Below are 24531 nucleotides of genomic sequence, written 5' to 3'. Positions count from 1 at the left end.
CACACACACACACACACACACACACACACACACACACACACACACACACACACACACACACACACACACACACACACACACACTGTGGGGAGGAGTTGGGAAAAGCATGCTATTCCCCCATTTGCTCATATCTGTTTACAGTGTTTTCATCTCTCCAGCTGGCATCTTCTGGTGGTGAGAATGTCTGCTGGGGCCGTAATGGGAAAAGCATGCTGAGGAAATCTGTGTTCCAAATGGCCCCCTATTCCCCTACATAGTGCACTACTGTAGACCAGGACTCATTGGGGCCCATACTGATAATTATAGAGGGCCGACTGCCTGCGACCTGCTCTAACATTCTAATTAATAGTTCAATGGCTGAAATTAAAATCACTTTCATATTTCAGAGCTCTTTTTGCAATAAACATCATTTTTTTACTATTTATTTGTAATTCATGGAAACTGAGACGTAATCTTTATTTGCTGAATCTCAATGTTGTTGAGTTGTTGTATGAGTATAGATGTTGTTACTGCTATAACTGTGTTGTTGAGTTGTTGTATGAGTATAGATGTTGTTACTGCTATAACTGTGTTGTTGAGTTGTTGTATGAGTATAGATGTTGTTACTGCTATAACTGTGTTGTTGAGTTGTTGTATGAGTATAGATGTTGTTACTGCTATAACTGTGTTGTTGAGTTGTTGTATGAGTATAGATGTTGTTACTGCTATAACTGTGTTGTTGAGTTGTTGTATGAGTATAGATGTTGTTACTGCCATGACTGTGTTGTTGAGTTGTTGTATGAGTATAGATGTTGTTACTGCCATGACTGTGTTGTTGAGTTGTTGTATGAGTATAGATGTTGTTACTGCCATGACTGTGTTGTTGAGTTGTTGTATGAGTATAGATGTTGTTACTGCCATGACTGTGTTGTTGAGTTGTTGTATGAGTATAGATGTTGTTACTGCCATGACTGTGTTGTTGAGTTGTTGTATGAGTATAGATGTTGTTACTGCCATGACTGTGTTGTTGAGTTGTTGTATGAGTATAGATGTTGTTACTGCTATAACTGTGTTGTTGAGTTGTTGTATGAGTATAGATGTTGTTACTGCTATAACTGTGTTGTTGAGTTGTTGTATGAGTATAGATGTTGTTACTGCCATGACTGTGTTGTTGAGTTGTTGTATGAGTATAGATGTTGTTACTGCTATAACTGTGTTGTATGAGTATAGATGTTGTTACTGCCATGACTGTGTTGTTGAGTTGTTGTATGAGTATAGATGTTGTTACTGCCATGACTGTGTTGTTGAGTTGTTGTATGAGTATAGATGGTGTTACTGCCATGACTGTGTTGTTGAGTTGTTGTATGAGTATAGATGTTGTTACTGCTATAACTGTGTTGTTGAGTTGTTGTATGAGTATAGATGTTGTTACTGCCATGACTGTGTTGTTGAGTTGTTGTATGAGTATAGATGTTGTTACTGCCATGACTGTGTTGTTGAGTTGTTGTATGAGTATAGATGTTGTTACTGCTATAACTGTGTTGTTGAGTTGTTGTATGAGTATAGATGTTGTTACTGCCATGACTGTGTTGTAGAGTTGTTGTATGAGTATAGATGTTGTTACTGCCATGACTGTGTTGTTGAGTTGTTGTATGAGTATAGATGTTGTTACTGCCATGACTGTGTTGTTGAGTTGTTGTATGAGTATAGATGTTGTTACTGCCATGACTGTGTTGTTGAGTTGTTGTATGAGTATAGATGTTGTTACTGCTATAACTGTGTTGTTGAGTTGTTGTATGAGTATAGATGTTGTTACTGCCATGACTGTGTTGTTGAGTTGTTGTGCTCATGTAACTAATTCTATACAGCACGTTTCATGTTGTTTATCCATGTGGTTTGACGCTTTTGTAGTTGTCCTGATGACAGTGACACACCTAGTCTTGTATAAAACACAAAATCACACACCTTGCCTTATGAAACAGGTGAGAGACGCAATCGATTACTAAAGTTATTTCCTCTGGCCTGCAGACAGGCTCCTCGCGTGCCTCTACCTCCACAGAATCCTTTCTAAACTCAGACCTGTCCTCCCTCCCTCTCTTTCTCTCACACGCACACCTCTTCTCTCTGACAGAGCTTCACCTCTCTCAGGTAGGCTGGACGTTTCAGTTCTGAGAACTGTTTTAATGAAACACTTGGTGTAACCTCTAATCCAAACAGACACCCACACTCTGAGGCCAGGTGATGGAGGAAGGAGGGCAAAGAGGAAGGGGGGTCCAGTGCAGTTTTCCTCGCTATCCCTCTCTCTCCAGTAGGGAAGAACACACACACACACACACACACACACAAACATAGCCAAACCAGTCCATCAGGCAGCCAGAATATTGCTCATCAATCATAACTATGTTTATCAACAGGAGGATGTTAGAGATTACTCAAATCAACATTTAAATACCAGTGTGGTTTGGGCTGTGTGTGTGCATGTGCGTGTGTGGGTGGTTTGGGCTGCGAAGTTGAAAGCAGATGATGTAAACTTCTTGTTTTGCTCCATAGTTTTGATAATTGTTTGTCGGTCAAAGGACTTCTGAGGTGTGTGTGTGTGTGTGTGTATGTGTGTGTGTGTGTGTGTGTATGTGTGTGTGCGTGTGTTTTCTAGGGATCCTGAAACAGAAACACTGGGGAGTATAAACTTCTGACAAAGCACAGTTATTGATATCTCACGGGGAAGTCAACACATCACATGGTGAGAACCAGAGGAGAATGTCACAGCTTCTCAGAACCAGAGGAGAATGTCACAGCTTCTCAGAACCAGAGGAGAATGTCACAGCTTCTCAGAACCAGAGAATGTCACAGCTTCTCAGAACCAGAGAATGTCACAGCTTCTCAGAACCAGAGGAGAATGTCACAGCTTCTCAGAACCAGAGGAGAATGTCACAGCTTCTCAGAACCAGAGAATGTCACAGCTTCTCAGAACCAGAGAATGTCACAGCTTCTCAGAACCAGAGGAGAATGTCACAGCTTCTCAGAACCAGAGGAGAATGTCACAGCTTCTCAGAACCAGAGGAGAATGTCACAGCTTCTCAGAACCAGAGAAATGTCACAGCTTCTCAGAACCAGAGGAGAATGTCACAGCTTCTCAGAACCAGAGAATGTCTTCTCAGAACCAGAGGAGAATGTCACAGCTTCTCAGAACCAGAGGAGAATGTCACAGCTTCAGAACCAGAGGAGAATCAGAGAACCAGAGGAGAATGTCACAGCTTCTCAGAACCAGAGAATGTCACAGAACCAGAGAGAATGTCTTCAGAACCAGAGGAGAATGTCACAGCTTCTCAGAACCAGAGGAGAATGTCACAGCTTCAGAACCAGAGGAGAATGTCAGAGAACCAGAGGAGTCAATGTCACAGCTTCTCAGAACTTCTCAGAACCAGAGGAGAATGTCCAGAGAACCAGAGAATGTCACAGCTTCTCAGAACCAGAGGAGAATGTCACAGCTTCTCAGAACCAGAGGAAATGTCACAGCTTCTCAGAACCAGAGGAAAATGTCACAGCTTCTCAGAACCAGAGGAGAATGTCACAGCTTCTCAGAACCAGAGGAGAATGTCACAGCTTCTCAGAACCAGAGAATGTCACAGCTTCTCAGAACCAGAGGAGAATGTCACAGCTTCTCAGAACCAGAGGAGAATGTCACAGCTTGTCAGAACCAGAGGAAAATGTCACAGCTTCTCAGAACCAGAGGAGAATGTCACAGCTTCTCAGTGTCACAACCAGCTTCTCAGAACCAGAGGAGAATGTCACAGCTTGTCAGAACCAGAGGAAAATGTCACAGCTTCTCAGAACCAGAGGATAATGTCACAGCTTCTCAGAACCAGAGGAGAATGTCATAGCTTCTCAGAACCAGAGAATTCACAGCTCAGAACCAGAGAGAGAATGTCACAGCTTGTCAGAACCAGAGGAAAATGTCACAGCTTCTCAGAACCAGAGGATAATGTCACAGCTTCTCAGAACCAGAGGAGAATGTCATAGCTTCTCAGAACCAGAGAATGTCACAGCTTCTCAGAACCAGAGGAGAATGTCACAGCTTCTCAGAACCAGAGGAGAATGTCACAGCTTGTCAGAACCAGAGGAGAATGTCACAGCTTGTCAGAACCAGAGGAAAATGTCACAGCTTCTCAGAACCAGAGGATAATGTCACAGCTTCTCAGAACCAGAGGAGAATGTCATAGCTTCTCAGAACCAGAGAATGTCACAGCTTCTCAGAACCAGAGGAGAATGTCACAGCTTCTCAGAACCAGAGGAGAATGTCACAGCTTCTCAGAACCAGATGAGAATGCCATAGCTTCTCAGAACCAGAGCATGTCACAGCTTCTCAGAACCATTAGGAGAATGTCATAGCTTCTCAGAACCAGGAAAGAGATGAACGTGGAAAGAACTCAAATTCTCAAAAAATACTTTTCACAAGTCATTGTTAGAAGATTCTATCTGCATTTTGGTACGAATGTAGTTATTGACATAGCCTTGTTCTGTTCAATGTTCTCTACCTGTATAGAACATTAAATACCCCCATTTCATGTTGTTAAGTTCAAAATAATACAATATCAAAATTGCTGACATTATTCAAACCAATGAGGGTTCGGAACTTGAAAGCCAGTTCTCAGAATGATCTTTTTGCAGATAGAACCTTATAGTCCCAAGCTCCAGCATTGTATTGTTTTATAACTTTTTTTGTTTGCTGTATGTATCATTAATTTGACTGTAGATTTGTTTTCTTCTTCTGGCACACACACACACACACACACACACACACACACACACACACACTGTTTCAAGTCAGCGTCTGAAAAAGGGAGAACAGACTGAAGGGAAATAATCACAGTGTGAATGGTGAAGTGTGAAGACTGGCATTTAAATCATCTGGGTGAATTTCAATGAAAACAAATGTAAAATATATATTAATGTAGAACAAAACACTGACATCATGTTCTGTAGATCTGAGTGGCATAAAGAGAAAGAGAGAGAGACGCTGTTCTGAAAGTTGCAGTGTCATTGTCCAGCTGTCTTTCGGTTCTCTGGAACAGAAGGTTGGTTTGTATTCTTCACCTCCTCTGACTCCTCTTTCCTCTCTTTCCCCTCTCCCTTCTGCAGACGCTGGCGGTATGGGGGGTGGTTCTGAACACACACAGACAAAAGGCCCTGTATCAGGTAGAGTCTGTACTGTTTGTGTTCTCCAAACCCTTGTCGTTTAATTTATGTGACAAAAGTTGGTTAGAGTACAGATGTGATATAACTATACAGTGGAGAGTTCAGCTACCCATTTATTCATGATTCCCTCGCTGGCGATCTTCACCTCCATGCGGTCACTGAAAATCTCTTTCTTCATCCTGGACACAAGAAAAGGAAACACAGGAAAGGTTCAAGCGGCAGTTCAGTTCTAAATCCATATTTGTCAAAGTGACTAAAACATCAGTGAGGACAATGTGTTAGTTTCCTACCTGTTGAGTTTCATGTTATGGATCAGTCGATCTCTGTGGATGTCAGCTATCTCCTGTTTCGTCTGCTGGCAGAACCTACAGGGATGGATAGGGAGTAGAGGAGAGCTGTCAGACATGTTATACTGTAATGGTCATGTAATATTATTGGGGAAGCTATCTATGCCTTGCTTATGTTGTATTTCTGTGTGTGTGTGTATTTTACGTGTTGTATTCCTGTTGCCTTTTGTGGCTCCTCTCCTCCACCTCAGTCAGCACCTCTTGGTAGGTGGGTTTGGAAGGAGTTACACCACAGACAGTCAAGGAATACAACTACTGTCACCTTCTTATGACAAACTACACTACATGACGAAAAGTATGTGGACACCTGCTCGTCAAACATCTCATTCCAAAATCATGTGCATTAATATGGAGCTGGTCCCCCCTTTGCTGCTCTAACAGACGCCGCTCTTTTGGGGAGGCTTTCCACTAGATGTTGGAACATTGCTGCGGGGACTTGCTTCCATTCAGCCATAAGAGCATTAGTGAAGTCAGGCACTGTTGGGCGATTAGGCCTGGCTCGCAGTCGGCGTTCCAATTCATCCCAAAGGTGTTCGATGGGGTTGAGGAAAGGGCTCTGTGCAGGCCAGTCAAGTTCTTCCGGAACCGATCTCGACAAACCATTTCTGTATGGCCCTCGCTTTGTGCACGGGGGCATTATCGTGCTAAAACAGGAAAGGGCCTTCCCCAAACTGTTGCCACAAAGTTGGAAACACAGAATCTAGAATGTCATTGTATGCTGTAGCGTTAAGATTTCCTTCACTGGATCGAAGGGGCACAGCCCAAACCCTAAAAAACAGCCCCAGACCACTATTCCTCCTTAACCAAACTTTACAGTTGGCACTATGCAATAGGCAGGTAGCATTCTCCTGGCATCCGCCAAACCCATTGTGCATGGTGATCTTAGGCTTGTGTGCGGCTGCTCGGCCATGGAAACCCAGGACAGACCATTTTTAGCACTAGATGGTCCCGTTCGGTTGACCGGGGCAGCTCTAGCAGAGCAGATATTTGTCAAACTGACTTGTTGGAAAGGTGACATCCTGACGGTGCTGTGCTGAAAGCCACTGATCTCTTCAGTGAGGCCGTTCTACTGCCAATGTTTGTCAATGGAGATTGCATGCTGTGTGCTTGATTTTATACACCTGTCAGCAACGGGTGTGGCTGAAATAGCTGAATGCACTAATTTGAAGGGGTGTCCACATAATTTTGTACATATAGTGTATCTCTAACTTCTGTTATGTTACATTTCATTAAAACCTATCAGGTCCTACACATTCCCAAACCATGATTATCTCAGAGTTTTACAGTCAGAATATGGTGAGAAAAAGCCGATGAGATTAGTTTGAACTCTATACCCCCTGTACTCAGCCCTCCCGTCTTCTCCTGTGCCAGGTTCATTAAGTGGTTCATTAACTCCAGTAAAGCACAGTCCCACATAAGCCATGCACGTTTTATTAGCATGTTTAAGAGTATGTTTTTACATGTTGTTCTCAGCATAAATACAGTGTTCCAGCTGTGTGCAAAACAACATGTGTTTGTGTCTGTGCATGTGTGTGTGTCTGTGCATGTGTGTGTTCCTGTGTGCCTGTGTGTGTGTGTGTGTGTGTGTGTGTGTGTGTGTGTGTGTGCAGGGGCGCCGCCAGGGATTTTGGACCCCATGAAAGTATATCACATTGTATACCACCACCACAGGCCACACCAACCCTGCACATTTGCTGTAACCACACACCTCCAGAACCCAATCAACCCATTCAAAGCCTTAAATAACTACCTTTGCAGGCTTGCAACTCTCTTGTAGTCCAATATTTACTGTAGGATATTTACTGACAGTGAACTGTGACAATATAACACTGTGCAGACATGCAACATTCTGCATACAGTGGAATTCACCATTTGATGCAAGACTGATCCCCTCTATAAGAACTGTATTAAAGGGCATCTTTTACAGTCTAAATGTCATTGTCATGGTCATATTCTCAAATGGAAAATTCTCTTAACATGAATGAATAACTTCAATATACATTAACCTCTTTAATTAAAATAAAAGAACATTATCATCTATAGAATGATATAACAAACAAAATAATCAAATCAGCAGCAGATTTCTGAACTAAGTATACATACCAACTAGAAAATAAGCAGCTGGAAAAGTGGAAATGGAAAATGGAAAACAAAATTAAATGGAAAATGAAAAGGCCTGATGTTGGTGTTACAGGAAAGGTCAAGGGGTCACCAAATCAATAGGTTTCTTCCACTTGGGGTCTTGATTGTGCACAACAAATGTGATGTTAATCCAGCCATTACTTTGAGATACATATTGTTCTCTGTCTGTTCTCAGTCTTGTGCTCAGCCTGTGGGCATCATGTAGTGTAGTGATGTAGTGATCCAACATCCACAGCCATACCATTTAACAGTCATCACTGGCCCCTGCTCAGCCTTACTCACCAAGAGCCCAGCGCTGAGCCTTCTTGCTGGCAAAGTCACTGATCAAGTCTTTGAAGTCCAGCTTTCTAGCTAACTGACTTTCAATGGACAGCATGTCAAGACTGCAAAGCCTGTCCTGGGACATAGTGGACCTCAAATAGTTGTTTCAATCAGTTTTATCTTACTGAAAGCTCTCGCCACCAGCAACAGTCACAGGCAGTGTGCAAAATATACGTAAAGCAATGCACACTTCTACAAAAATGCTTTTTCAGCTGCATTTTACAAATTGCATTCTGGAGACAAAGAGGGGACAAGTTAGGGGGGAAAGTGGCAGAATATACAGTGTTCAGGTGTCAGGAGACCAAGAGGGAACAAGTTAGGGGGGGGACAAGTGGCAGCATATACAGTGTTCAGGTGTCAGGAGACAAAGAGGGGACAAGATAGGGGGGGAAGTGGCAGCATATACAGTGTTCAGGTGTCAGAAGACAAAGAGGGGACAAGTTAGGGGGGGAAGTGGCAGCATATACAGTGTTCAGGTGTCAGGAGACCAAGAGGGGACAAGTTAGGGGGGAAAAGTGGCAGAATATACAGTGTTCAGGTGTCAGGAGACCAAGAGGGGACAAGTTAGGGGGGAAAGTGGCAGCATATACAGTGTTCAGGTGTCAGAAGACAAAGAGGGGACAAGTTAGGGGGGGAAGTGGCAGCATATACAGTGTTCAGGTGGCAGGGGACCAAGAGGGGACAAGTTAGGGGGGGAAGTGGCAGCATATACAGTGTTCAGGTGTCAGGAGACCAAGAGGGAACAAGTTAGGGGGGAGTGGCAGCATATACAGTGTTCAGGTGTCAGGAGACAAAGAGGGGACAAGATAGGGGGGGAAGTGGCAGCATATACAGTGTTCAGGTGTCAGGAGACAAAGAGGGGACAAGTTAGGGGGAAAAGTGGCAGCATATACAGTGTTCAGGTGTCAGGAGACCAAGAGGGGACAAGTTAGGGGAAAAAGTGGCAGCATATACAGTGTTCAGGTGTCAGGAGACCAAGAGGGGACAAGTTAGGGGGAAAAGTGGCAGCATATACAGTGTTCAGGTGTCAGGAGACCAAGAGGGGACAAGTTAGGGGGAAAAGTGGCAGCATATACAGTGTTCAGGTGTCAGGAGACCAAGAGGGGACAAGTTAGGGGGGGAAGTGGCAGCATATACAGTGTTCAGGTGTCAGGAGACCAAGAGGGGACAAGATAGGGGGGAAAGTGGCAGCATATACAGTGTTCAGGTGTCAGGAGACCAAGAGGGGACAAGATAGGGGGGAAAGTGGCAGCATATACAGTGTTAAGGTGTCAGGAGACCAAGAGGGGACAAGTTAGGGGGGAGGGAGTGGCAGCATATACAGTGTTTAGGTGTCAGGAGACCAAGAGGGGACAAGTTAGGGGGGAAAGTGGCAGCATATACAGTGTTCAGGTGTCAGGAGACCAAGAGGGGACAAGATAGGGGGGAAAGTGGCAGCATATACAGTGTTCAGGTGTCTTACTTCATGTTGAAATTCAGGTGTCAGATCTCTGGAATACGTTGTGATCAGTGGTTGGCAGACAGAAGGGACTTGATCCTCAATAATCTGACCAACTTTAGGAACATTAGAAAATTATTCTACAATTTTTGCAGTGGTGTGAAACCTAGTGTCCAAGTCACTTATGATGTTGTCTATAGCAGTAAAAAACACTGTTCCGAAACACCTTTGCTGCACTGTCCTGAGCTGTCTCCTCTTGAGAGGTCTCATCATGATTGTGGACTTCAGGAAACAGCAGAGGGAGCACCCCCCTATCCAAATCGATGGGACAGTAGTGGAGAGGGTAGTAGGTTTTAAGTTCTTCGGCGTACACATCACAGACACACTGAATTGGTCCACCCACACAGACAGCATCGTGAAGAAGGCGCAGTAGCGCCTCTACAACCTCAGGAGGCTGAAGAAATTTGGCTTGTCACCAAAAGCACTCACAAACTTCTACAGATGAACAATCGAGAGCATCCTGTTGGGCTGTATCACCGCCTGGTACAGCAACTGCTCCGCCCGCAACCGTAAGGCTCTCCAGAGGTTAGTGAGGTCTGCACAACGCATCACCGGGGCAAACTACCTGCCCTCCAGGACACCTACACCACCCGATGTCACAGGAAGGCCATAAAGATCATCAAGAACAACAACCACCCGAGCCACTGCCTGTTCACCCCGCTATCATCCAGAAGGCGAGGTCAGTACAGGTGCATTAAAGCAGGGACCGAGAGACTGAAAAACAGCTTTTATCTCAAGGCCATCAGACTGTTAAACAGCCAGCCGCTGCTGGCAACACACTGACTCAACTCCAGCCACTTCAATAATGGGAATTCAGGGGAATTGATGTAAAATATATCACTAGCCACTTTAAACAATGCTACTTAATATAATGTTTACACACCCTACATTACTCATCTCATATGTATATGTATATACTGTACTCTATATCATCAACTGCATCTTTATGTAATACATGTATCACTAGCCACTTTAAACTATGCCACTTTGTTTACATACCCTACATTACTCATCTCATATGCATATACTGTACTCGATACCATCTACTGCATCTTGCCTATGCAGTTCTGTACCATCACTCGTTCATATATCTTTATGTACATATTCTTTATCCCTTTACACTTGTGTGTATAAGGTAGTAGTTTTGAACTTGTTAGTTAGATTACTCGTTGGTTATTACGGCATTGTCGGAACTAGAAGCACAAGCATTTCGCTACACTCGCATTAACATCTGCTAACCATGTGTATGTGACAAATACATTTGATTTGATTTGGAATCTCTTCCATTTCCTCTGGAGGCTGTGTTCCTTGCTAAATTGAAATGCAACATCTATTTGGGGAGAAATCAGTGTTTCCTCAGACAGGAGAGACTCCCATCCATCTCTAAGAGCCTCTTCCTTTAAGGCTCTGATATTGGCTGCCTCTGTGTCAAGGGAGATTTTTCCTGACTGGAGAATCACATTCCCGTCCTCAATGTATTGCAGTAGCTGCAATTATACCAACTGATATGTCATTCAACACAACGCTGCTCACCTTCTTCTTCAGTTGGGAGTAGGGCTGGTTCATGGGTATGGGGATGGGAGACAGGGCTGGTTCAGGGGTATGGGGATGGGAGACAGGGATGGTTCAGGGGTATGGGGATGGGAGACAGGGCTGGTTCAGGGGTATGGGGATGGGAGACAGGGCTGGTTCAGGGGTATGGGGATGGGAGACAAGGCTGGTTCAGGGGTATGGGGATGGGAGACAGGGCTGGTTCAGGGGTATGGGGATGGGGAGACAGGGCTGGTTCAGGGGTATGGGGATGGGAGACAGGGCTGGTTCAGGGGTATGGGGATGGGGAGACAGGGCTGGTTCAGGGGTATGGGGATGGGGAGACAGGGCTGGTTCAGGGGTATGGGGATGGGAGACAGGGCTGGTTCAGGGGTATGGGGATGGGAGACAGGGCTGGTTCAGGGGTATGGTGATGGGAGACAGGGCTGGTTCAGGGGTATGGGGATAGGAGACAGGGCTGGGGATGGGGATGGGAGACAGGGCTGGTTCAGGGGTATGGGGATGGGAGACAGGGCTGGTTCAGGGGTATGGGGATGGGAGACAGGGCTGGTTCAGGGGTATGGGGATGGGGAGACAGGGCTGGTTCTATGGGGATGGGAGACAGGGCTGGTTCAGGGGTATGGGGATGGGAGACAGGGCTGGTTCAGGGGTATGGGGATGGGAGACAGGGCTGGTTCAGGGGTATGGGGATGGGGAGACAGGGCTGGTTCAGGGGTATGGGGATGGGGAGACAGGGCTGGTTCAGGGGTATGGGGATAGGAGACAGGGCTGGTTCAGGGGTATGGGGATGGGAGACAGGGCTGGTTCAGGGGTATGGGGATGGGAGACAGGGCTGGTTCAGGGGTATGGGGATGGGAGACAGGGCTGGTTCAGGGGGGATGGGGATGGGGATGGGAGACAGGGCTGGTTCAGGGGTATGGGGATGTGGATGGGGAGACAGGGCTGGTTCAGGGGTATGGGGATGGGAGACAGGGCTGGTTCAGGGGTATGGGGATGTGGAGACAGGGCTGGTTCAGGGGTATGGGGATGGGAGACAGGGCTGGTTCAGGGGTATGGGGATGGGAGACAGGGCTGGTTCAGGGGTATGGGGATGGGAGACAGGGCTGGTTCAGGGGTATGGGAGACAGGGCTGGTTCAGGGGTATGGGGATGGGAGACAGAGCTGGTTCAGGGGTATGGGGATGGGGAGACAGGGCTGGTTCAGGGGTATGGGGATGGGAGACAGAGCTGGTTCAGGGGTATGGGGGATGGGGAGACAGGGCTGGTTCAGGGGTATGGTGATGGGAGACAGGGCTGGTTCAGGGGTATGGGGGAGTGGAAACAGGGCTGCTGGGCCTGGCACCAGACAGGGGCAGGGACAACTGATTTAGTATGAATAGCTTGCTAAAAGTTTGCTGCATTGATTAAATGAAGGGTTAAAAGAGTGAAATGTAAACACAGAATTTTCTGTGAAGATATTAAGTAACTAATGTTAGGGGAGCAAAAGGAGCCTATTTCACTATGGACTAAGCTACCAGGTACATTTCTAACACTCACAGACTACACCCACCTTCCTTTGTGAAAAATTGGGTGACATATCATCGCCCTTTCTTTTCTCTCTTCTGTCTTTCTTTTCATTTTTGGAAGCTACTGCTAGCAAGTACCATTTGCACCTGGTTTGGGGGCAGGACCTAACCATTTCATGTAAATAGAGGGTTAGGCAATACAGAGGCTATGTAAATAAAATATTCTATTAATGATGATAGGTTAATAATTTTATAGTACATGTTCTAATCATTTTTTAGGGCCCCTGTGTGTGTGTGTGTGTTTGTGTGTGTGTGTGTGTTTGTGCGCGTGTGTGCGTGTGCATGTGCGTGTGTGTGTGTGTTTGTGCGCGTGTGTGTGTGTGTTTGTGCGCGTGTGTGCGTGTGCGTGTGTGTGTGTGTGTGTGTGCGTGTGTGTGTGTGTGTGTGCGTGTGTGTGTGTGTGTGTGTGTGTGTGTGTGTGTGTGTGTGTGTGTGTGTGTGTGTGTGTGTGTGTGTGTAAGGATATGTGAGGTTGGTGATCTCAGTGCGTCTGATCCTGCGTGTATCAGATCCAGCGGGTGTTGGGATGTCTTGGAGGTGCAGGTAACGAGACACCAGAGGACTCTGACCACAGGGCTTGAAACAGACATGCTGGAACTCTGGACCTGCTCCGATGTAGTGGGACTGGAACACACAACACATTACAGCAAATACTAAACACACAACACATTACAACTAATACTAAACACACAACACATTACAACTAATACTTAACACACAACAACTAATACTAAACACACAACACATTACAACTAATACTTAACACACAACAACTAATACTAAACACACAACACATTACAACTAATACTAAACACACAACACATTACAACTAATACTAAACACACAACACATTACAACTAATACTAAACCCACAACACATTACAACTAATACTAAACACACAACACATTACAACTAATACTTAACAAACAACAACTAATACTAAACACACAACACATTACAACTAATACTTAACAAACAACAACTAATACTAAACACACAACACATTACAACTAATACTAAACACACAACACATTACAACTAATACTAAACACACAACACATTACAACTAATACTAAACACACAACACATTACAACTAATACTAAACACACAACACATTACAAGTACACATGATAACTACACACACACTTTGACACCTTTACCATTTTTACACTATGGTGCCGACCCAAACAGTACTGTTCTGGCTCAGATATTTTCTTTCCAGCGTACCAGCAGGGTTCTGTCAACTACAGTGGATGCATAACCAGGCCAGCCTGGTGCAGATTAGCTTGACTTGGCTCGACCCAGCTCAGTAGAAATGGGTCATTGTGTTACTTCTCTCTGAATCAACGTAGCGTACCATATTGCTGTCTTACCTCTCTCTTGCGGTCCAACCTGGAGTCAGCATTGGCAATGCTTCCTCTCTTCTGCTTCTCTGTGCTGCTGAGACTTAGTCTCCTGGTGCTGGACACCAGCTCTTCAAACTCCATCTGCAGGTCTGACATACACACACACACGCACGCACGCACGCACGCACGCACACACACACACACACACACACACACACACACACACACACACACATACACACACACACACACTGAGTGATTATTGTATAGTGTGGGTATGGTTACCACCAGAGTCACTGCAAAGTGGAAAACGTACCATAAACCTCATTATCATGGGAATTCAATGAAACTTTTCTTCAACAATGTACATTTTGAAGAGGAAACTATTTATATATTGCTCCGTTTTTTCAATTAGACCATGGCATTGTTAAATATTTGTTTCTGATTAGATTGAAGGTCATTCTAGAGCAAGCATTATTTCCCTATAACACACGGTATATCAGCACGGTAGAATTCAATGGCTATAGTTTATTCTTATGTTTCATGCTGCTTTTGGCAGCAAAATCGAATTGAAAACATTATTGACATTGTTGAATTAGATTTTCATAATAGCAAGCTAGGACTGATGGTTTGGTTAGCTAAACTAGCAAGTCGAAACTAGCAAGGCAACTACTGTAGCTATCTAGTAAACTTGCTTCCTACTTCAGTGGATATTGAACACATTTCTACTGGCAAATGAAAACATTTTGAGCGGCAAATGTGTTAAATTATAGCCATGGTACAGTATATAAGAGATAATCAACTCAGGGCTCTATGCGTTCGTGGAACACACCTTCCAAGTCATTTATTATTTTCCATAGAACACACAGCCTCTCGTTGATTATCCCTTACATAATCCGCTCCTTATAACGGACATCATTGAAGAGCATTTTCAGGTTCATTCATACTGCAAGAATATAATGAGGTTTATGGTATTTTTTGCACTTCGCACAAAAATGTTGCCCTAAATCTATGGATCAGGTTGGCACTGGACTAACCTCACGTGCAGGCTATTGTGCACAGCACATAAAAGCCTGGGATATCAACCACTCAAAATTGGCCTTAGTGGGAGTGACCATAGAATTCTATGGGAGTGACCTACTGAGTAAAGTATTTGTCATCATTTAACTTCTTGTGGATCAGTGGGACGCTACCGTCCCACCTGGCCAACATCCAGTGAAATTGCAGAGCACCAAATTGAAATTAAATGACTATAAATATTAAACTTTCATGAAACCACAAGTGCAATACATCAAAATAAAGCTTAACTTGTTAATCCAGCCGCGTGTCAGATTTCAAAAAGGCTTTACGGCGAAAGCAAACCATGCAATTATCTTAGGACAGCGCGCATCACACAAATGCATAACAAATCATTTTCAACCAGGGAGTTGCGGCACGAAAGTCATAAATAGCGATATAATATATGCCTTACTTTTGAAGATCTTCTTCTGTTGGCACTTCAAAAGGTCCCAGTTATATTACAAATTGTGCTTTTGTTCGATAAGCTCCTTCTTTATATCCATAAAAACTCAGTTTAGCTGGCGCGCTTCAGTCAATAGTCCACTCGTTTTCCCTCCTTCAAAATGCATACAAAGTGAATCCCAAACTATACCAATACACTTATCCAAACAAGTCAATCAACATTTGTAATCAAACATTAGGTACCCTAATACGCAAATAAACATACCCTAATACGCAAATAAACGATAACATTTAAGACGGAGAATCATTATTGTCTTTACTGGAGAAAAATACCAAAGAATGCGTTCTCATTCACGCCCTTAGAAACACTACAGCCAAAATGGGACCCACCTAGAAAAACTACAATTTCTGGCTCATTTTTCCAAAAACCAGCCTGAAACTCTGTCTAAAGACTGTTGACATCTAGAAATCGGGCACGATTTTGCCCTATTATACAAGTGCCAACCATTGAAATCAGTGGTAGGATGACATTTTTTTTGGGGGGGGGGGTTTGTCCTCTGGGTTTTGCCTGCCATTTCAGTTCTGTTATACTCAAAGACATTATTTTAACAGTTGTAGAAAATTTAGAGTGTTTTCTAGCCAGAACCAATTATATGCATATCCTAGCTTCTGGGCCTGAGTAGCAGGCAGTTTACTTTGGGCAAGCTTTTCATCCGGACGTCAAAATACTGCCCCCTATCTCAAAGATGTTCATTTAAGCAAATCACATACCCACACACACCTGCTCTAACAGGTGGGCAGGCAGGAACTCAGATGTTAGGGTTTCCAGAGCTTGTTCAGTTAAATTGTGATCAGAGCCACAGATGAAGGAGAGATTTGTACCCCTAAACCCCTAAAAACATTGCCTGCCTGCCAGCTCTCTCTCTCCCTCTCATCCTCTGTCTCTCTTTCTGTCCGTCTCTCTCTTTCTGTTTGATCTCTCGATGTCTCTCTCCCCCTCTATAGTGTGTTTGTCAAAGCAAGGCAAGGCAGTGCTCTTCCATGGAGCAGACCTGATCCCCAGCAGCTGTTGCTGTGTTAAGGTGGATCAGAGTTTTTCCCAGACACAGGCTGCTTCCTAAATACTATTCCACATGTGGTGCAATACTTTTGACCAGAGCCTTATGGGCCCTGATCAAAAGTAGTGCACTATACAGGGAGTAGTGTTTAATTTGAGACACAAGCAGAGAGAGACACAACACCTGTTCACATTCTGCAACAGCCACTAACTAGACCCATTACAACACTACACAACTCCCTAACAAGACACATAGTATATAATAGGTTATAAGCGACTTAGCAGATGCTGTAGCTAAAGCGACTTATAGTACAGTGAGTTCGCACGTTTAGTCAAGAGAGAGAAGAGATATAGACATTAACAGTTAACGCTGTGTTCTGTATTTTCAGAAAGTGGACTGTCTTTATTTTGTGACAAAAGTATACTTTTCAGACCGTCTTTGGAAGAGAAGCCATCATAAGACAAACACACCAAAGGGGAGGAATTGTCACGTCCTGATCTGTTTCACCTGCCTTGTGATTGTCTCCACCCCCTCCAGGCATCACTTTCCCTGGTGTACATATTCCTGTGTTTCCTGTCTCTCGGGTGCCAGTTCGTTTTGGATGTTTTTCAAGTCAACCAGCATGTTTTCCCGTACTCCTGCTTCTATTCTCTTTTTACTCATCCTCCCGGTTTTGACCTTTGCCTTGCCTGTCCTGTCTCTGAGCCCGCCTGCCTGCCCCTGAGCCTGCCCGCCGACCTGTACCTCGGTTCCCTCTGGATTACCGACCTCTGCCTGCCTTGACCTGTCTTCTGCTTGCCCTTGTTGGAACATGAAACATTATTATTTCGACAGTCTGCATCTGGGTCTTACTTTGATACCTGATAAGAACATGACCCGTGGACCTGTAATGATTCATTATGAAGTTACTAAAACCCACTGATATATCAAGCAAAGCATGGACCACACATCTCTTCTAGCCAGGGAGAGTCAGTGAAACAACCAGCTCAGTGTTCATGTAAACAGACAGACAGACAGACAGACAGACAGACAGACAGACAGACAGACAGACAGACAGACAGACAGACAGACAGACAGACAGACAGACAGACGCTGAAAAGATCATCAGCAACATCAAAGTCATGTTGTAACATAGCCTGGTCTAACCTGGGGTGAAGTCATGGTGTAACATAGCCTGGTCTGACCTGGGGTGAAGTCATGTTGTAACATAGCCTGGTCTGACCTGGGGTGAAGTCATGTTGTAACATAGCCTGGTCTAACCTGGGGTGAAGGCATGGTGTAACAGCCTGGTCTAACCTGGGGTGAAGTCATGGTGTAACATAGCCTGGCCTGACCTGGGGTGAAGGCATGGTGTAACATAGCCTGGTCTGACCTGGGGTGAAGGCATGGTGTAACATAGCCTGGTCTAGCCTGGTCTAACCTGGGGTGAAGTCATGGTGTAACATAGCCTGGTCTAACCTGGGGTGAAGTCATGGTGTAACATAGCCTGGTCTAACCTGGGGTGAAGTCATGGTGTAACATAGCCTGGTCTAACCTGGGGTGAAGGCATGGTGTAACATAGCCTGGTCTAACCTGGGGTGAAGGCATGGTGTAACATAGCCTGGTCTAGCCTGGTCTAACCTGGGGTGAAGTCATGGTGTAACATAGCCTGGTCTAACCTGGGGTGAAGGCATGGTGTAACATAGCCTGGTCTAGCCTGGTCTAACCTGGGGTGAAGTCATGGTGTAACATAGCCTGGCCTGACCTGGGGTGAAGGCATGGTGTAACATAGCCTGGTCTAACCTGGGGTGAAGTCATGGTGTAACATAGCCTGGTCTAACCTGGGGTGAAGTCATGGTGTAACATAGCCTGGTCTAACCTGGGGTGAAGGCATGGTGTAACATAGCCTGGTCTAACCTGGGGTGAAGGCATGGTGTAACATAGCCTGGTCTAGCCTGGTCTAACCTGGGGTGAAGTCATGGTGTAACATAGCCTGGTCTAACCTGGGGTGAAGGCATGGTGTAACATAGCCTGGTCTAGCCTGGGGTGAAGTCATGGTGTAACATATCCTGGTCTAACCTGGGGTGAAGTCATGGTGTAACATAGCCTGGTCTAACCTGGGGTGAAGGCATGGTGTAACATAGCCTGGTCTAACCTGGGGTGAAGTCATGGTGTAACATAGCCTGATCTAACATGGCGTGAAGTCATGTTGTAACATAGCCTGGTCTAACCTGGGGTGAAGTCATGTTGTAACAAAGCCTGATCTAACATGGCGTGAAGTCATGTTGTAACATAGCCTGGTCTAACCTGGTGTGAAGCCATGGTGTAACATAGCCTGGTCTAACCTGGGGTGTAGTCACGTTGTTACATAGCCTGGTCTAACCTGGGGTGAAGTCATGTTGTAACATAGCCTGGTCTAGCCTGGGGTGAAGTCATGGTGTAACATAGCCTGGTCTAGCCTGGTCTAACCTGGGGTGAAGTCATGGTGTAACATAGCCTGGTCTAGCCTGGTCTAACCTGGGGTGAAGGCATGGTGTAACATAGCCTGGTCTAACCTGGGGTGAAGGCATGGTGTAACATAGCCTGGCCTGACCTGGAGTGAAGTCATGGTGTAACATAGCCTGGTCTAACCTGGGGTGAAGTCATGGTGTAACATAGCCTGGTCTAACCTGGGGTGAAGTCATGGTGTAACATAGCCTGGTCTAACCTGGGGTGAAGGCATGGTGTAACATAGCCTGGTCTAACCTGGGGTGAAGTCATGGTGTAACATAGCCTGATCTAACATGGCGTGAAGTCATGTTGTAACATAGCCTGGTCTAACCTGGGGTGAAGTCATGTTGTAACATAGCCTGATCTAACATGGCGTGAAGTCATGTTGTAACATAGCCTGGTCTAACCTGGTGTGAAGCCATGGTGTAACATAGCCTGGTCTAACCTGGGGTGAAGTCACGTTGTTACATAGCCTGGTCTAACCTGGGGTGAAGTCATGTTGTAACATAGCCTGGTCTAGCCTGGGGTGAAGTCATGGTGTAACATAGCCTGGTCTAGCCTGGTCTAACCTGGGGTGAAGTCATGGTGTAACATAGCCTGGTCTAGCCTGGTCTAACCTGGGGTGAAGGCATGGTGTAACATAGCCTGGTCTAACCTGGGGTGAAGGCATGGTGTAACATAGCCTGGCCTGACCTGGAGTGAAGTCATGGTGTAACATAGCCTGGTCTAGCCTGGTCTAACCTGGGGTGAAGGCATGGTGTAACATAGCCTGGTCTAACCTGGGGTGAAGGCATGGTGTAACATAGCCTGGTCTAACCTGGGGTGAAGTCATGGTGTAACATAGCCTGGTCTAACCTGGGGTGAAGTCATGGTGTAACATAGCCTGGTCTAACCTGGGGTGAAGGCATGGTGTAACAGCCTGGTCTAACCTGGGGTGAAGTCATGGTGTAACATAGCCTGGTCTAACCTGGGGTGAAGGCATGGTGTAACATAGCCTGGTCTAACCTGGAGTGAAGTCATGGTGTAACATAGCCTGGTCTAACCTGGGGTGAAGGCATGGTGTAACATAGCCTGGTCTAACCTGGGGTGAAGGCATGGTGTAACATAGCCTGGTCTAACCTGGGGTGAAGGCATGGTGTAACATAGCCTGGTCTAACCTGGGGTGAAGGCATGGTGTAACATAGCCTGGTCTAACCTGGGGTGAAGGCATGGTGTAACATAGCCTGGTCTAACCTGGGGTGAAGGCATGGTGTAACATAGCCTGGTCTAACCTGGGGTGAAGGCATGGTGTAACATAGCCTGGTCTAACCTGGGGTGATAACCAGAGTGACTGTAAAGAGGGGGAGTGGACAGATCTGAGAAGGTCTCTCTCTCTCTCTCTCTCTCTCTCTCTCTCTCTCTCTCTCTCACTCACCTACCCTTTTCTTATCTATCTGTATGATCTCTTTCACACCTCACTAAGCCTTACCCTGAGACTGTCTGAGCTGGAGCTATCAGTAGCTGAGACTATCAGTAGGGTTCCTTTGACACCTCCACCCTGACCTGAGCTGACACCTCCACCCTGACCTGAGCTGGCACCTCAACCCTGACCTAAGCTGGCACCTCAACCCTGACCTGAGCTGGCACCTCAACCCTGACCTGAGCTGACACCGCCACCCTGACCTGAGCTGACACCTCCACCCTGACTTGAGCTGGATCCTCAACCCTGACCTGAGCTGTAAGTGACAACCTAGGCTGTGTTTCTCTGTCACCTTTTACTGCTGCTGTGACAGTATGTGTTAGGACCCAGGAAGAGACGCTTTAAAGAGCTGGTTTACAGCGGGACAGTCTGAGTGTGTGTTTTCTGTGTCCTCTCCTTGACTGCTGTTCCAGATCAGACTGTTCTATTCCTCTTCACAGGATACTGTTGTTTCATGGTGAGTCATGTTACATCTTCAATCATCATCATCATCTTCCTTCAGTAACAGGATATGAGTAAAAGCCATTTTGATTCTGGAACAACACATCTTCTTTGTGTTCTTCACTGTAAGATGGTGTTTGATCTCTGATAGCTGATCCAGTGTTGTTGGAGACAGGTCTGCTTGTCTGGTAGTTACACATGCTGTGTGTGTGTGTGTGTGTGTGTGTGTGTGTGTGTGTGTGTGTGTGTGTGTGTGTGTGTGTGTGTGTGTGTGTGTGTGTGTGTGTGTGTGTGTGTGTGTGTGTGTGTGTGTGTGTGTGTGTGTGTGTGTGTGTGTGTGTGTGTGTGTGTGTGTGTGTGTGTGTTATTTATAGTGCAGGGCTAATGTTGTCGGCTCCATCCCTAGAGCTCCCCAATTACGGTGGAATTTAGAAAGCAAGAGCTAAACCCAAACAGTCTAAACCTGGGCTAAGAATAACTGACCTTAAATATCATCCATCCACACACAGAGTAAACCTGCTCATTTCCCTACAAGACAGAACGAAGCAGGAACACACACACATACACACAAACACAGATACGCCTCCACCCAGGAATGCTTTTAAAGAGTGGTGCGCTGGCTGTGTGTGTGTGTGTGTGTGTGTGTGTGTGTGTGTGTGTGTGTGTGTGTGTGTGTGTGTGTGTGTGTGTGTGTGTGTGTGTGTGTGTGTGTGTGTGTGTGTGTGGGGAAGATGTCAGGGTAGCCTAATAGTGGATGTAGCACTGTGTCAGCAGGAGAAGTGGTTCACTGGAAACACCAATGGACAGAACCAACATGGAGATCCTATTCTGATCCTGCCAATGAGGCATTCTAATCTCTGCACCCAGAACCCAATCTCACTCAAGAGACTATAGAGGCATTACAACTAACCACTGGCGGCACTTTAAATAGGAGGAAGGGTTCATAGTAGTGGCTGGACCGGAACGAATGGAACGGTACCAACAACATCAATATGTGGTTCCATATGTTTGCTGCCGCTCCATTCGTTCTGGTCCAATCAATACTAGGAGCCGCCCTCACCTGCCTCCACTGTAACTAACCTGCTGGTTAACCAACCTGTTGTTGGACTGAGGTCCAGTCTGTGTTTCATGTGTATGGCTATGTCCCATATAGCACCCTATTCTCTATAGTGCACTACTCTTCACCAGGGCCAATATAGGGCAGTGCACTATATAGGGAATAGGGTGCCATTTGGAGCACAAGCTGCTGGACCTTGGGGTCTATGATTAGACAGTAACCAGTAAAAGTCAAGTGTTCCCTGGAAGCTGTCACCAGTGATTTGTCCCCAAACCATTACTCTCCCCTGCAGACACCCCATCAGCCACAGTCCATAAACCCTGCTCCGACATTATAAGGAAAGATACAGCTAGAGAGACTGGACGCTCGTAACAACACTCACACTGATACTGCAGGTCTAGATAGTTTCACAAAGTACAAAAAAGAGGATTTCATCATCATGTGTTCAGTGCTTAGGAATCTGAGATTAAAATACATAACCTGTCCTGTAAATGTAACTTCATGTCTTCAGGAAGTCGTGCTAAGGAAATACTTCTGGTCTAACTCACTATGGCTGTTCCTCCCAAATTGTACCCAATTCCCTACAAAGGGCACTACTTTTGACCAGGGCACTATGGGGCCTATGAGCCCTGGTCAAAAATAGTGAAATGCATACAGAATAGGGTGCCATTTGGGATGTAAGTGCTCTTCTGGACCACGTACAGTAGTGTTCCGCTCTGAGTAAGAAAGAAGGCTTTCCCCGACAACAGGCTGTATCTGGAGGTTAAGAGTTGAGGTTTGGCCCTGCAGAGCTCTGTTAGCATGTTTCTGGTAACGCGTTAGCTTGTTTCTGCAAACGGGTCCCATCCCAAGCACCTCAGCCCTCTCAGGCTCTATTGGCCATTGCAGATTTAACAATGAGCTGAATCAATTAGCAGGAAAAGTGAGGTTTTAAAGACTGACTTCTGGGTTGGACACAGCACATACCTCTGGTAGCTACCATACTCTACTCAATAACCTATCTACTATAAAACTGAAGACCTGAGGGGGACAGAGAGAGAGAGAAAGAGAGAGAAAGAGAGAGAGAGAGAGAGAGAGAGAGAGAGAGAGAGAGAGAGAGAGAGAGAGACAGAGAGAGGAGGATAAGGAGGGTGTGGGAGAAAGTAAGTAAGATAAGGAAAGAGAGAAAGAGAGAGAGAGAGAGAGAGAGAGAGAGAGAGAGAGAGAGAGGAGGATAAGGAGGGTGGGGGAGAAAGTAAGTAAGATAAAGAAAGAGAGGTAGAGAAGTTAAAGAAGTGTACTCAAGCAGGTCTGTCGTGCCTGCGGCCAGTCTACTTCCTGTGCTGGTCTGCTGTAAAGACCAGCTGAGCTGAACAGAGTTAGGCAGAGCAGAGGCTGAGGCTGAGCAGAGACTGAACAGAGTAGAGCTGAATAGAGATAACAGAGCTGAGGAGAGTTGAGCAGAAATCGAACAGAGCAAAGTTGGGCAGAGAACAAACAGATTCCCACAATTCCTGTACCCACAATTCCTGTACCCACAATACATGTACACACATTACCTGTACTCACACTACCTGTACTCACACTACCTGTACACACACTACCCGCACACACATTACCTGTACCCACACTACCTGTACTCACACTACCTGTACCCACACTACCTGTACTCACACTACCTGTACACACACTACCTGTACCCACACTACCTGTACTCACACTACCTGTACCCACACTACCTGTACTCACACTACCTGTACACACACTACCTGTACACACACTACCTGTACTCACACTACCTGTACCCACACTACCTGTACTCACACTACCTGTACCCACACTACCTGTACTCACACTACCTGTACCCACACTTCCTTGTACTCACACTACCTGTACCCACACTACCTGTACACACACTACCTGTACTACACACCTACCTGTATCCACACACTACCTGTCCTGTACTCACACTACCTGTACCCACACTACCTGTACTCACACTACCTGTACCCACACTACCTGTACCCACACTACCTGTACCCACACTACCTGTACACACACTACCTGTACCACACTGTACCTGTACTCACACTACCTGTACCCACACTACCTGTACCACACTACACACTACCTGTACCCCTGTACCACACTACCTGTACACACACTACCTGTACCCACACACCTGTACACACACTACTGTACCCACACTACCTGTACTCACACTACCTGTACCCACACTACCTGTACCCACACTACCTGTACCCACACTACCTGTACTCACACTACCTGTACCACACTACCTGTACTACACTACCTGTACCCACACTACCTGTACACTACCTACCTGTACTCACACTACCTGTACCACACTACCTGTACTCACACTACCTGTACCCACACTACCTGTACTCACACTACCTGTATCCACACTACCTGTACCCACACTACCTACACACACCACCTGTACCACTTACCCACACTACCTGTACACACACTACCTGTACTCACACTACCTGTACCCACACTACCTGTACACACCTCCTGTACACACTACCTGTACCCACACTACCTGTACACACCTACCTGTACACACACACTACCTGTACCTACCTGTACCCACACTACCTGTACCCACACTACCTGTACACACTACCTGTACCC

General features: G+C 45.8%; 1 long non-coding RNA gene across 1 annotated transcript; it reads right to left on the bottom strand.

Moving 5' to 3' along the window:
• Window positions 1-4858: 4858 nt before the first annotated feature.
• LOC135553716 (uncharacterized) lies at window positions 4859-6158 on the bottom strand. Its single transcript, XR_010457622.1, has 4 exons — window positions 5668-6158; window positions 5466-5540; window positions 5285-5354; window positions 4859-5142 (listed from the first exon to the last, which is right to left on the bottom strand). It is a non-coding gene; the product is annotated as an uncharacterized LOC135553716 (long non-coding RNA).
• Between the last annotated feature and the right edge of the window lie 18373 nt (window positions 6159-24531).

The sequence above is a fragment of the Oncorhynchus masou genome, chromosome 2, assembly GCF_036934945.1.
Source record: "Oncorhynchus masou masou isolate Uvic2021 chromosome 2, UVic_Omas_1.1, whole genome shotgun sequence".
In the NCBI taxonomy this organism is placed as follows: Eukaryota; Metazoa; Chordata; class Actinopteri; order Salmoniformes; family Salmonidae; genus Oncorhynchus; species Oncorhynchus masou.
This window is presented reverse-complemented; position numbering and strand designations above follow the sequence as displayed.